The sequence below is a fragment of the Ursus americanus genome, chromosome 11 (genome assembly GCF_024610735.1).
Source record: "Ursus americanus isolate L20-20 chromosome 11, mUrsAme1.1.p, whole genome shotgun sequence".
NCBI classification, from domain to species: Eukaryota; Metazoa; Chordata; class Mammalia; order Carnivora; family Ursidae; genus Ursus; species Ursus americanus.
Window position 1 is genome coordinate 45,830,087 of NC_142137.1, and position 14,356 is coordinate 45,844,442.

At 40.4% G+C, this 14,356-nt stretch overlaps 1 protein-coding gene across 2 annotated transcripts in view; it reads right to left on the reverse strand.

The window, feature by feature from the left end:
* Nucleotides 1–14,356, reverse strand: part of STX7 (syntaxin 7) — a 44,496-nt gene that overhangs the window by 14,211 nt on the left and 15,929 nt on the right. The gene's annotated exons all lie outside the window — the stretch shown is intronic.

Here is a 14,356-nt window from a genome sequence, read left to right on the forward strand (position 1 = left end):
GGTTCCATGCCCAGCATAGAGTCTGACTCAGGGCTCGATCTCACAACCCTGAGATCATGACCTGAGCTGAAGTCAAGAGTCCAACGCTTAACGGACTGAGCCACCCAGGTGCCTCCAGAACAAATAATCAAATTTAGCAGCACCAACGAGACAAAATGGCATGATGAGCTTCCTGACATGATGCAATGAGAAAGTCACAATATGATCTACATTTTTTTTTTTTTTTTGCCAAAATGTTTAACCTGAATCTAATCATGAAAGGACAAAAAACAGACCAATCTAGACTGCAGGACCAATCTACAAAACAACTGGTCTGGGCTTTTTAAAATGTCAATGTCATGAAAGAGGAAAAAAAAAAAAAGACAAAGCAGGGGAGCTTTCCAAATTAAAGAACTAAAGTGCCCAAATTACTAAAATACCCAAAAGCAATGTAGGAGTTTGGATTGGGATTCTAAATCAGAAGGAAAAAAATGCTATGAAACAAATGTGGGGCTACTGAAGACACTTAAATTTGATTTTGAAATTCAAATTTGGAGAGAGATACAAAACAAAAATGGAAAAATGGCAACAACTGGTGAACCCAGGTGAAAGGCATACAAAAAGTGCACTGTGCTATACTTTTCTGTAGGTTTAAAATATTTAAAATTAAAAGTGAAGAGTTAAAATTCAGGCTAAGCTCACAATCCAAAGTCTATAAACACAGCAATTTTTATAAAAAGGTTATTCTTCACAAAAGGGGAGGTCCTGTAGCTCTATGCATGTGTGTAGACAAATAAAATGTCAAGTAGAAGCTGAAAATCTATCTCCAAAGTAAAGAATTTGCACATTTCCAAGAACTAGAGAAAAATGATCCAACTCACCCATTCTTTTTATTTTAAATGAGTGGTTTATTTATATAGCTTAAATGTTTTTAAGGTTCACTGAGGATGATGTAATGACAGTTTTCAAGTCGAAGCTGAAAAATATAAATGCTGGAAGGGAATCATATAGCATAAGCTAGTTTCAAAAGAATTTCTTTTTGCCTTTTTTTGGGGGGGGTAGTAGATTTTTCTTTTGTAGGGCACAGAAATCTTGTTTGCTGTGTTTAACTTATGGCTGTTTGCTTAGTTATATATTTCCTTCTGAATCTCAACAGGTTTTCTTGGACTGCCTTATAGGGGTTTAAAGCTTTTATTTTCAAAACTAAGTATGTTGGCAAGACAAACTGTAGTGTGAGCATTTATCTCATCTCTAGAGGGTTCCTGTCATTAAAAAATGTCATATTAAGTTGAGAAAAAACAGAAAATTCAATAAGTGACATCAGAAAACTGACTAATCATTTGGGATTAAAATAGAAAACTACCTTACCTCATACAACAAAATAAATCTGCAATTATTAAGTTAAATATTAAAAGCTGAAACCATTAAACTGCTACATGAAATGATAAACAAATTTATCATTATGATCCTTTTATGATCTTCAAGTGAGGGATAAAATATTATCTAAGCATGATATAAAACTAAAAACCATGGAGGAAAATGTCAAACCTGACAACACAAATAATTTTTTAATGCTACATGAAAATGTGTATCTGTATTACAGATATATATATATAAATAATGTGTGTGTGTGTGTGTGTGTGTGTGTGAGAAAACATCTGCAACATATGATAAGCAAAGGGGTTAAGATCCTTAATACAGGAAAAAGAAAACTCCTATAAATCGGTAACAGAAAAATAGTCCAGTGCAAAAAGGATAAAAGATGTCACCATGAAATTTATAACAAGCAAATAAACATATGAGAAATTCAACTTCACTGATAACTTTTCATGTTTCGGAATGGTACAACTTAAGAGAAATAAGCAAGTAGAGATACAATCACCATCAAAAGCTTTAAAAACAAAAGGTAGAGATATATCTAAGAAGCAGCAATACCCGAAACATATGAAGAACTAGAAATAACTGAGAAAAGTCAGACAAGCCAGTACAAAAATGGGCCAAGAAGACGGACTTTAATATTATTCACTGAATAAATGAAGAGCAAAAAAAGACCAACAAGCCTATCGGTCTTAAAAAGCATCAGCAACTCTAATGTGTGAATGCTATGTAAAATTGTCCAGGCATTAAAAAGAATTATGTAGAACTGCTGAGAGGCCCAGTGGGAACTAAATCCACCAAGTGGTTGTCTCCCTGGCGTTTTTCACAGAAACACTCAGCAAGTCCAGCTTTTACCCTTACTCCCTGAGTGAAGGCTCTTATGGGGAAAAAGTAATCAGAAGCCCCTAGGGGCTCCGCAGTCTAACAGGAGTAAAACCAAGAGAGAACAGCATCCCCTGGAAATGCTCAGAAATGCTACCACATGCTGAGAGGGGCAATGCCTCTCCTATTCTCATTTAACTGGCCCACCTGGAGATACAAATAGTCAAGATAGTTTAGCAGAAGCTTATTCAGATGGTAGCTCCAATTCCAAAGATCTCCAAAATGTGATCTGTTTCTAGAACAGACCACCACAATCTCTGGCTCCTTGTATATATCTGCTGATTTGGTAAACACTTTCTGTTCTATCTCATAAATGAGAACAGGGGAAGGGGTCCTGTTCAATTGGATGGGACAGGAGTGAGACTTCACAGTCTTATCTCAGGTTTACATACACTCTTTGCCTCTGTACTCCTGTTTAGTTTTCACAGATACTGATCAACTCCTCCTACAGAACATTACAACAGGCCAATACACTGCTTACATTTGCTTTTAGGACCTGAAAAAGCAAGAAGTGACCATACACTCTTAGGTGCCTGGAAGGATGTTAAGCATGCCAGCAGGTAGAAGATAAATTCCATGAAACTATAGGGCCCTGCCTCCTCCTGGTCCATTAATCTGTATGGACTGTAGACATAGCTCAGCAAAGTAAAGGACAGACTGCTTTCTCTGCGGTCTCAAAGACAAGCGGGGAACATCTGTTGAGCCTGGTGAGACTTTTATGCGAGCGGCTCCCATTTTACTGAATGTCCCGAAGGGTTACCAGCTGCGGTTTTAACTCCTCAAAAGAAAAGGCTATGCAGCTAGCTAGCTCAAGTGCTGGTACAAGCAGCTCTATACTTGGTTTTAATGACTCAGTTGATCAAATGGCAACTTAAATGCCCGTGCAATATCAGGCTACTCTATAAAACGAGTTGCAAGTCCCAATAGAACAAACAGAGGTGTCCTTTAGAATCCTGAAGCAAGATCATCCTCTCTTTGCAAACAATGTTATCCTTCTGAGGAATAGTTCTAGTCTTGCTACTGAACCTCCTATAAAAAGGAAACAATGGTGTACCAGGTGACCAAGTGACTTAAGTTGCCTACCAGCCGGATTAGGTGTTATTTTATCTTGTTGGTGTATCTCTTTCTGTATTTTGTTCTATGTCAGTCAGCCTATCCCTTGCCCCAACTCCTACAGCACTTACTCAGTAACAGTAAACTAGCTATGGTGTAGGAATAAAAGCCACATACAGGCTCACCAACATGGATTTCCCCTTACTGAGACTATCAGGGTTACTGGCAATGCCATGTACCAATCCGTAGCAAAAGCAACCAAAAGTAAACCTGTGATATGGTGCCATTCTTGGGAGTATTAGCAGGCCACCCACTGACAAAATAATTATGCTTCTTGGATTTTGAATGAGACAGAATTTTATGTTCACTGAAGTAGTGATTATGGATTTTGGTGTGCTTCCTCTACTCCCTTCCTCCAAGCTTCTACCAGCTTCCTAATCCATGCATTAGTCACAATCATGGTGCTCCACACATCAGAGTTTCTGATTAAGATACCCACTTTACAGAGAAAAAAAAAAAAAGGACAGATCTTCCAAAGACAATGGAGTTCACTGGTTTGCTAGTACTCCATTATCTAGAACCTGCTGGACTTTCTAGAATGTTTACTGGCCCATTTTAGACTCAATCATGGTGTCACTTGGGAGACAGTATCCTGGGAGGGTGAAACTCTGTCCTACAGGAGGATCTTCATGCTCTCAAAGAACAACCACTCCAGGGGAGCCTGGGCGGTGCAGTTGTTAAGCGTCTGCCTTCGGCTCAGGGCGTGATCCCGGGCGTTATGGCATCGAGCCCCACATCAGGCTCCTCCGCTATGAGCCTGCTTCTTCCTCTCCCACTCCCCCTGCTTGTGTTCCCTCTCTCGCTGGCTGTCTCTATCACTGTCAAATAAATAAATAAATAAATCTTTTTTTTTTAAAAAAAAAGAACAACCGCTCCAGGGTGCTGTTTTACCCAGAGCCAGGAAGAAAACTTAGATTGGGAACTAAGTGGTGAAATGAAAAGGAATAATTCACGTTTACACCTAATTATCCATTTGCCAATTTTCTTCCATGTCTGAAGGTTAATTTAGAGACAATATTCAAGTGAGGGATACAACCATGTTTCTACCTGAGCAGAAGCTGAGATTCCACGCAGCCACTGGAAGCCAGGATAGCACAGTATCAGTGCAGGTAACTGTTAAAGGGATGTAAGAGTGTGTCCACACTCAAGTGAGAAAGAGGAGTGGAAACATATCCCTGGAGATTAGCTGGGGAGAACTTGTTAATACCGCCATCTCTAATCACAAAGCACCGGAGAAGGAGCAACAAGGACGCAGGTTTGACAGTCCAGGTTACTCCGAACAGACGAGGCATAGAACGAAGGCAAAAGGAACGTGGGATGGCTACTAAAGGAGAGAAAATTATTAATGTGAACCACAGCCGTGTTTCCAGCTGTAGAGAGGCAACTGTAGCACCTTCAGTGTTTTCTTCCTTGTTCTGCAATGTACCTATTTAGGTGTTTAAACTGTCTGTCTCCGTCCTGCCCACATCCTCCACTGTTTTATACAGGGTGTGTGGTGGTGGTTGCACGTGCTCTCTGGTCCACTGGCTAAGGAGTACTGTGATTCGATCTTGCTGAAACGGAGGAACGGACTGGAAATCACCCTCAAGACTTGGCGCTGGATGCAAGAACTGAACAGACCTTGGTTTTCCCCTTTTGTGGAAATGGGAGAGGAATTCTGGTGGTTTGAGACAGTAGCGCAGTATCTGGCAGGGGTTTTTTTTTTTTTTTTTTTAAAGCTAACGTACCAAAAAAAAAAATATGTTCACTGTAGGAAACAAAAGGGATGAACTATAACGGGTATTTATTTTTGGCCACCTAATACCTAGACTTCTTAATTATATCCAGATCTTCTTGGTTGTAACACCATGACCACTGAGAAGGATCATCACACATCCAGTCTTAGGAGAAAAGTAATTCTGGTTGTTAAAGCACTACAACTGTTCTAAGAGGCTCTGCATTTTGCTTACCTCCACTCGGAGTGATAAAGGTGGTGAATAGTAAAGAGACCTAGCAGCAATCCCAAAGAGAAAGGGAGACTCTTAAACAAGCTAGCTGTAAACAAAAGCTAGATTTACTTAGTACTATTTAGATTGTATAGATGCTGAAGTTCCTCACAAGTGAAATGCTTTGGCTGATGACCTTCTCACTTGGAAACAATTTTTTGGTATCACAGTATCTTATAGAATGATCTTTATTAGGAATGCTCCCATTAAGTTACATTGCCTAACAGAATGCATTTAACTGAGTGCTAGATGCTTTTCATGAATGCTTTTTCATGAAAATATAAGTAAAATAAGGCCTCTTATAGTTTCCTAAAAAAAAAAAAAGGGAAGGAAAGCACATCATATAAACCCAAAGAGGAAGCAGGAGCATTAAGTGCCATAAAAATGCTTCACGTAAGGAGCTATAATATTGGTCCTGTATTGGAGGGCAATCCAAAAAGCCTAAATGGAGGTGGTATTTGTAATGGTTTCAAAGTATAAGAAACAGGACACTTCAGCTTGGCATTCAAATCTCTAATACCGTATTAGCATATAAATTGAAATAATTAAATTACTTGTCTCTCTGACTTGAAAGTAAACTCTTTATAAAGGCAAAAACTAGTCTTACTTTTGTATCTTAGAACCCATCATGTGGTTGACGCTCGATGGGTATTTTAAAAGGTGAACGACAAAACGGCATTAGAAAGATCAAACCTTATGTAAGGAAGGATATGTATTTCTAAAATAAAAGGCATATATAAGAATAGAGTTGAGAGGCAAGTGTGCTCAACTATTCATTCACTCAGCAAACATTTACTGAGCATCCACTATGTTTCCGGCACTGTGGGAGAGGTTTTGTACATCAACACTGACTCAACTGTGTTCTTTTAATTTCTGTAGCTCTAAATTTGGGGCTCATCTAAAGGTATCTGACAAAGGGCTTATGAAACATATTTCTGAAATTACTGAATCAAGTTTAGAAGAAAAATTATATGGCATTCATTCGATCCTATTTTATAAACAAAGAAGTTGAGAACCAGACAGAATAACTGACTTATCCAAGAAATCAGTTACTTAGTAGGAGAGCTAGGATTAAAAATGTAGATTTCTGAGTTTTCAAACCAATATTTTTCAGTGTACTACAAGGGCTAAAAGTAACAGACTTTTTATTTTTATTTTATTTTATTTATTTATTTAAAGATCTTATTTATTCATTTGAGAGAGTGAGACAGAGCACAAGCAGGGGAAGACGCAGAGGGAGAAGCAGACTCCCTGCTGAGGACCTGAAGGCAGATGCTTAACCTTCTGAGCCACCCAGGCGCCCCAGTAACAGATTTTTTAAAGGATTATTTCATAATTTAGGTGTATGTTTGCCAAAGCAAATAAGGGACAAATAAGTGTATGCTAACTTGGGATAAAGAATTGAGCTGTAAATTTCATGGCTCACCAGTGGATCACAAGGACCCTTCAGCCTGGCTGAAATTGTTCAGGAAATAAATGCCTGTCCTTTCTTCAGATCTTATGAACTGGCAAGATTCCAGGGACATCATTTTACATGACTGGTTGTTACACTTTTACAACAGGGTCAGAAATTATGGCCTGCCTTGTACAGCCTTCGAGCTAAAAACAGTTGTTACATTTTTGAAGAATTAAGAAACAAACAACAAAAAAGAAGAATATGCAAGAGACCAGATGTGTCCACGAAGCCTAAAATATTTACTATTTGTCCCTTTACAGAAAAAGTTGGCTAACCCCTGTCCTAAATTAGTAAAAATTACTAAAACTTTGTGTTCACAAACCCTGACTCAGTGTTACTTCAGTACTCACTACGTTACTACACCAACGTGTACAATATTTAACAATGGTGCAAATTTTTCACCAACCAGGCATGTATACTTTCAGAAAGAATACATAATCAGTACATCACAGGTGCTGGCTTGATAGGTTGCTCTTTCACCTTAATTTAGAAACAGAATTACAGTTACCTCGTTGTCTAATGGCTGAACATTTTTGTAGGGTAACTGTTGTATTGCTACCACTCTCTTATTTTATTACTCTCCAGTTTTTCACGATCTCCTAGTTCTTTTTCTTCTGGCAGATTAGAACAGTAGGATAGTGGTCCATAGGCTCTTTTGCCATACCCAAGTTGACCATGTTCAAAAATGCTGAGTAAAGATGAGCTTACAGAAAGGGAGACAAAATAAGGTCTCTGCGTAGATGACAAGCAGATTGGTGATACGAAAAAATTGATAAGCATTCCTAGTTTCTCCCAAGTCAGGTTCTTTATGGTTTCACTTCATTATCTAGTCTGGGGTATTGTAAATTCATAGGATAGTTATATTCACTTCTAATTGGCATATGCCTAACTTCAAGGAAAAAAAAAAACCCATGAAACATGAAAATTGAGGAACAAATTCTTTACATTACCATAAACAGTGTCCTGAAGAAAAATTCACCTAATACATGGAAGTAGGGTTAAATCCAGATGCACTTCTACAAGAATACAATGAACAAATTATTTTTGGATGACCTGTAATTTTGAACTATTTGCACCATTATCCTTCTTTAGAGGTGACTTTAAAGAACACATAACATTTTTCATAACATAAAGAGAACTCTATTTCCTACACACCCAAAATGGTGCATTACTATTTTCTCAGAAACAAAGCAGTCCCCTTTCTGGCTCTTACCTTCAGGGACGAAGACCCATTCTATTCCACATGGGTCTGCTGCCATCTAGTGGATTCCTTGGAAAAAAGGCTTCATTGCAAAGAATGTTTTGGGGGTTTTTTGGCCATAAAATCGTAGGTAGGCAGCAGCTAGTACAGGGGCTATGTAATGTTCCAACCTGTCATAGTTCACTGGGGGTTTGGGGAGATGCTGTGTGACCAGTGAGAGCGGCCAGCATGCGGGGCACCTGGGCCGGCCCTACCAGGCACACAGAGCCTTCAAAGAATTACCTCCAGAAAACAGAACAGAATACAGCTATCTTCTAAACACTAAACATCTCTGTTGCTCAATCCCCCTGAGTAACTCTGAATTGTAATAACCAATCACAGAAAACAAATAATAGTTAGGAAACCCCTCGGGCAGGTGATTCTGAGCCTCTCTGACTCAGCGTCAGTCATATCACACCGCAGAAGAAGTATAATGCTGACCAGCAAGCAGCCTTGGAGCCAGACGGCCGGACATGGAAACCTGACCTCACTTCTTCCTAGCTGCTGACCTCCGGCAATTTACCTAATCTCTCCAAGCTATAACTGCCTCAGTAGTCAAATGGAGAGAAAATCACCTCTTTCTCAGTTATGATATTGAACTGCGAACCGTGTATGTAAACACCTTGCACTGGATATTGTAAGAAAGAGCTCAATAAATGGGAGCTAATGGTGTGAAGTGGTTTATGTCTTTCTTCTGAAAGTCAGAAATGAACAATAAGAATATTCTTTTCTTTTTTAAGAAAGAGAGAGTGAGCATGCGAGCAAACGAGTGAGCAGAGGGGGGTGGCAGACGGAGAGAGAGAACCTTAAGAAGGCTCCTCGCTGATCGCAGAGCCCAACATGGCGCTCAATCTCAGGACCCTGAGATCACGACCTGAGCCGAAATCAAGGGTCAGGTGCTTAACTGTGCCACCCAGGGGCCCCAAAGAATATTCTTATTAACGTATCTTAGCTAACTAATGTGAACCATGCACTGAAACTACATCATCTCTGATATAGTTACAAGAACTGCAGAGATGATGATAAATACCAACTGACACAATAGTTATGCTCCATCATCATAAGGGAAGAGTTAGCTGTTGCTAACACTGACAAGTACCTAGCAGTTGTGTACAAATCATATAATGGAAACTGAACTAGAAAACAATGAAATGTTGAAAGAAACTAATTCTGTTTTAGCCTCCACTCTTTTCTCATCTGTCGATTAATCCCTCTACATGTTTTAAAGAATGGTTTGGAGTATTACAGGGGATGATATATATGAAAACATTCTGGAACGGCACAGACCTCTTTAAGAATGAAAGATGCTATTACTGGTAAGTTTACTATAATTCGAGTTAGAACCATTAGGTTAGGTTCATTACAGAGTACAAGGTGCACAGTATATCATTAAAAAAATCTTATCAGTGAGTTGAAAAAAAGTATCAACACAAAAAGGTTCTAAGGAAAAAAATCGAGTGAAATTACGCTATTTCATATATCAAGAAAAACCATGAGAAGTGTATTGTAATTCTAAAAAGCACTAGCTGGGAAAACCCCCAGAGAATCTGAAAGACAGCTACTAAAATAATTATGGGCTTTTTTCCAATATGCTCTCTATCTCGTGCTCTGTCTTGTGACCTGGGTAGGCAGCTTATCTTCTTTGTGGGTGAAAGAATTGAAGCAAACTGTGGAAAGGAAAAGGGGTAAGAGCGAGATGAAGGATCTTCCAAAGGATGAGTCTCGAGCTGAGACTCCGTGATGGAGTCTGCGCCTCCAGAGGCCAAGCGCACTGGTTGGCTGTGCTCTCCTTCCAGAATTAACCAGCACACCGGCACCCACAGCCTCTTCCACAAAGCGATCTCGAACACTGAACAGATTTCATTTTAAATTTCTCACTGGTTTTTCTTCCCAGATATTTCAAAGGTAGGAAGGATATAGATTAACAAAGTAGAAATGTAGGGTATTTTAAAGCTACTGTAGATTAAAAGAGTTAAATCTGAGGGTATGGTATGTAAAAATATCAAGCCATGTGAAAACTGTACATAAACAATACTTTGGATTTCTAAAATGGCTGGAACATTACAAACTCTCTTAGCAAAGATATTCAGTGCTAACATTTTATCACATGGATCTACTCAGTTTACCTACTACTCTAGGGAGTCTAGAATCAGAACTTCTTAAAAATACATACATGGGGCCAAAAGCAACAGCAAAGAGCAGATCCTGAGTGGGAAGCCATATGGGTAGGGTAGGGAGTAAGGGGGGCTGCAGAGAGGTGTAAGGGAGGCAGAGCTCCAAGCTGTCAGCAGCGAGTACTCGCTTCCAGAAGAAGATGATCACACCCTGAGTGGGACTAAGAGCAAGGCTGACAAGGAACTGGCCACCCTCCTGGGGGAGGAGGAAGGAGGAGATCAGGCCACGCTCGGGACCCATGGGCTGCTGACTTCGGAAAGTACATCTTTCCTTAAGAGCAGACAGATGCCTCACAAAAAGGCAGCTGTGCGTCTTGGGGCCCGCAGAGTGATGGGGGCCTCTGAGGACTGGAGGGGGAGGATCTTCCACACAAGACTAGGTTTTCAGAGGCAGAGGGGAAAGAAACAGTGCCTCAGGGCAAGACAGAGAGAAATGAGCCCCTGAACAGAAAGACAGCACTCCTCCCTTCACAGGACTCCCCTGCCAGGAAAACCAAACTCATTCCGCTGAATAACAGAAAAAGCACAGATAGAGCAACCACAAAAAAGGCCATAACAGTTATGGAAAAGAACGGCAAAACTCCCTTCGAAGAAAACACAGCAGGAAAAAATGTGGCCACACACTGGATAGGGTGAAAATTATAGCCCAAAATAGCACCACAATTTTTTTTTTTTAAACTCAATGAGGCAATTGCAATTTTAAAGTTAGGGCACAAAAAAAACTCATAGACAAGATGGCTAGATAGTAGGCATTGGGGAAGGAGAAACTTGAGGAACTTAGGAAAGAAAAAGGCAAATTCAGAAGGGAACACTAGGTGACAAGGAGCACAAGAAAGAATGGACACAGAGAAAGCCTCGATCCTGCCACCACTACCCAATACAGCTGAGATCACTTTGTGTTCTTTGGCCACGCCCCCTCACCTACTGACAGGTTGAGCTCCTGCCTCCATTCTCCCTGATTTCAATACACATGTTGATGAGGACCCTTCCACCAATCTGGACTCAGTTCTTTGCATGCTCCTACCCAAAGACCTCATCCCCCATCCACCTTAGTCACATGCTCCAACATCCTATCAAATGCTTGCTCAGTGCCAATAACTGTTAACTCTTCCGCCATCTTACTCTCATGCGCACGATTTACAACCCACCACCTCCTGTATGTCCTACTCACTCCCACTGGTACCCTGGCTCCAACAACAAGCCTCTGATCTACCAGGACCTTCCATCCTCACACAGCCTCCCTGTCCTCCCATGTCTTCAATCGCCTCCTCACCCAACCTAAACTCTATGGTCAGTTATCATATTCACTCTCTAGAACAGATCCTCTTCCAGCCCTCTCTTCATTTATCTTAACCACTTGACAAAGCCAGAACTCTGCTTGAGCCCAACACAGTGCCTCCCCTATTAGACCAATGTGCTGTACAGCATTTAATCTAACCTCTGTTAATCGACATTTTATACTAAGATTATGTGTTTAAAAAAGCTGGGGAACTTACCACTTATGCTGACTTCACAAATGTATCATTCTGAGTTCTACATATACCAAATAGAGTGTGATGCTGACTGCATGATAAAATTCTCAGATCTGTTTCTGCACTCCATTTATTTAAATGCTCAAAACCCTTGTTCTACTGGGAATAAAACCCCAAGTCCTTACAGTGGCCCACAAGGCCTCACCAACCCCATCCCAGCTCCTATTCTCCCCTCTCTGTGCTCTGTGCACACTGGCCTCCTCACCATTTCCCCAGTCCCGCTGCCACCGCAAGGCCCTTGTATTGTTACTTCCCATCTAGAACATTCTTTCCCAAGATCCAGAAGATCTAGCTAGGATAATTAATGAATGTGGCTAAACTAAACAACAGATCTTCCATGTAGATGAAACGGCCTTATATTGTTGGAAGAAGATGCCATCCAGGACTTTCATAGCTAGAGAGAAGTCAATTCCTGGCTTCAAAACTCCAAAGGACAAGCTGGCTCTCTTGTTACAGGGTGATGAAGCTAATGACTTTTAGTAGAAGACAGTGCTCATTTACCATTCCAAAAATCCCAGGGCGTTTAAGAATTATGCTAAATCTACCCTTCCTGTGCTCCAGAGATGAACAACGAAGTCTGCATGACAGCACATCTGTTTACAACATGGTTTAGTGAATATCTTAAGCCCACTGTTGAGACCTACTGTTCAGAAAAAAGATTCCTTTCAAAATATTACTGCTCAGGGGTGCCTGGGTGGCTCAGTCAGTTAGGCAATCAACTCTTGATTTCGTCAGGTCATGATCTCAGGGTCGTAAGATCGAGCCCCGCATCAGGCTCTGAGCTCAGCACAGAGTCTGCTTGTCCATCTCCCTCTGTTCCTCCCTCCACTCTCTCTCAAATAAATGAAATCTTTAAGAAAATATTATTGCTCATTGACAATGCACCTAGTCACCCAAGGACTCTGATGGAGAAGTTCAACAAGATTACTATTGTCTTCATGCCTGCTAACACAACACCCATTCTGCAGTCAATGGATCAAGGAGTCATTTCAACTTTCAAGTCTTCAGGAAGCAATTCCTCAGCCACTAAAGTTTTATCATGAAGTTGCAGCATTTCATACGGCTACAGCTGTCACAAATAGTGATTCCTCTGATGGGTCTGGGAAAAATAAATTTAAAATCTCTGGAAAGGAGTCACCAGTCTAGATGCCATTAAGAACATTCATGATTCCTGAGAAGAGGTCAAAACATCAACATTCACAGGGGTTTAAAAGAAGTCAATTCCATCCGTTATGGATGACTCTGAGAGGCTCAAGCCTCTGGCGGAGGAAGAAACTACAGATGTGGCGGTCATACCAAGAGGACTAGGATTAAAAGTGGAGCCTGAAGATGGGACTGAATTGCTGCAATTTCACGATAAAACTTTAGTGGCTGGGGAGTTGCTTCCCGAAGAAAGTGGTTTCTTGAGATGGAATCTACTTGCGATAAAGCTGCTGTAAAGACTGCTGAAATGACAACAGAGGACTTAGAATATCACATAAACTTAGCTGGGCAGGGTTTAAGAGGATTCACTCCAATTTTTAAAGAAGTTCTGTAGGTAAAATGCTACAAAACAGCACCATACGCTACAGAGAAATTGTTCACGAAGGGAAGAGGCAACTGATGCCATAAACATCACCTTTGTCTTATTTTAAGAAATTGCCACAGCTGCCCCCCAACCTTCAGCAACCACCACCCTGCTCAGTCAGCAGGCATCGACACGGATGCAAGACCCTCCAGGAGCAAAAAGATTATGACTCCCTGAAAGCTCAGATGATGGTCAGCACGGTTTAGCAATAAAGTATTTTTTAGTTAAAGCATATACATTGTTCCTTTAAACATAAAGCTACTGTACATTTAGTAGGCTACAGTATAATATAAATATAACTTCATATGCACTGGGAAACTGAAAATTTAACTTACTTTATTGGTCTGCAACCAAACCCACAAAATCTCCAAGGTATGCCCATAGTTAAAAGATACTAACTTACACGCCTTCTGAAGACTTTTGAATAAAGCAGGGTGTACTGCCAATACTATACAACTAAAATCACTGGATGTATTTGCGCCATCCTGCCCAGCTCTCCTCCCAAGCCCCAACAGCAAGACAGTGCTCTGGATATTCACAAATAAGCAGGCCTTAGGTGGATTTTTAGCTAACAGTTTTCATAGTGCTCACTAAGAAGATAATAGTCCACAGGCTAGGAAGGACTCTTGCTGATGTCTGTAGGCATTCTCTTGGACTTTAGATAGGACAACGACCAAGCTATCCCCAGGGAAGCAGCTGGCCATACTCACGATCTACCCCAACAATGGTTTCTTCAAACACTGACCAAGATAATGACACCGCAACAAGAAAAAAGCCCGGGAAAAATAAATGTACCAAAACTCATAGAACACTATTTTGTAAGACTTTTAGGTTCTTCCAAATAAATTAACAGGCAAATCAATTAATAACTGCTAAAAAAAAAAAATCCAGTCCGGAATGAGTATAAAAGGTAATTACTCTTCAATGGAAAATATTACTCAGTAACTGGTGAAAAACAACATAAAAGAGTCAAAGACAGGAGGACAAGAATTGTCCAAACTATTACAGGAAACCCAAACTAAACAACCTAGCCTAACATCTGCTGTCTGGC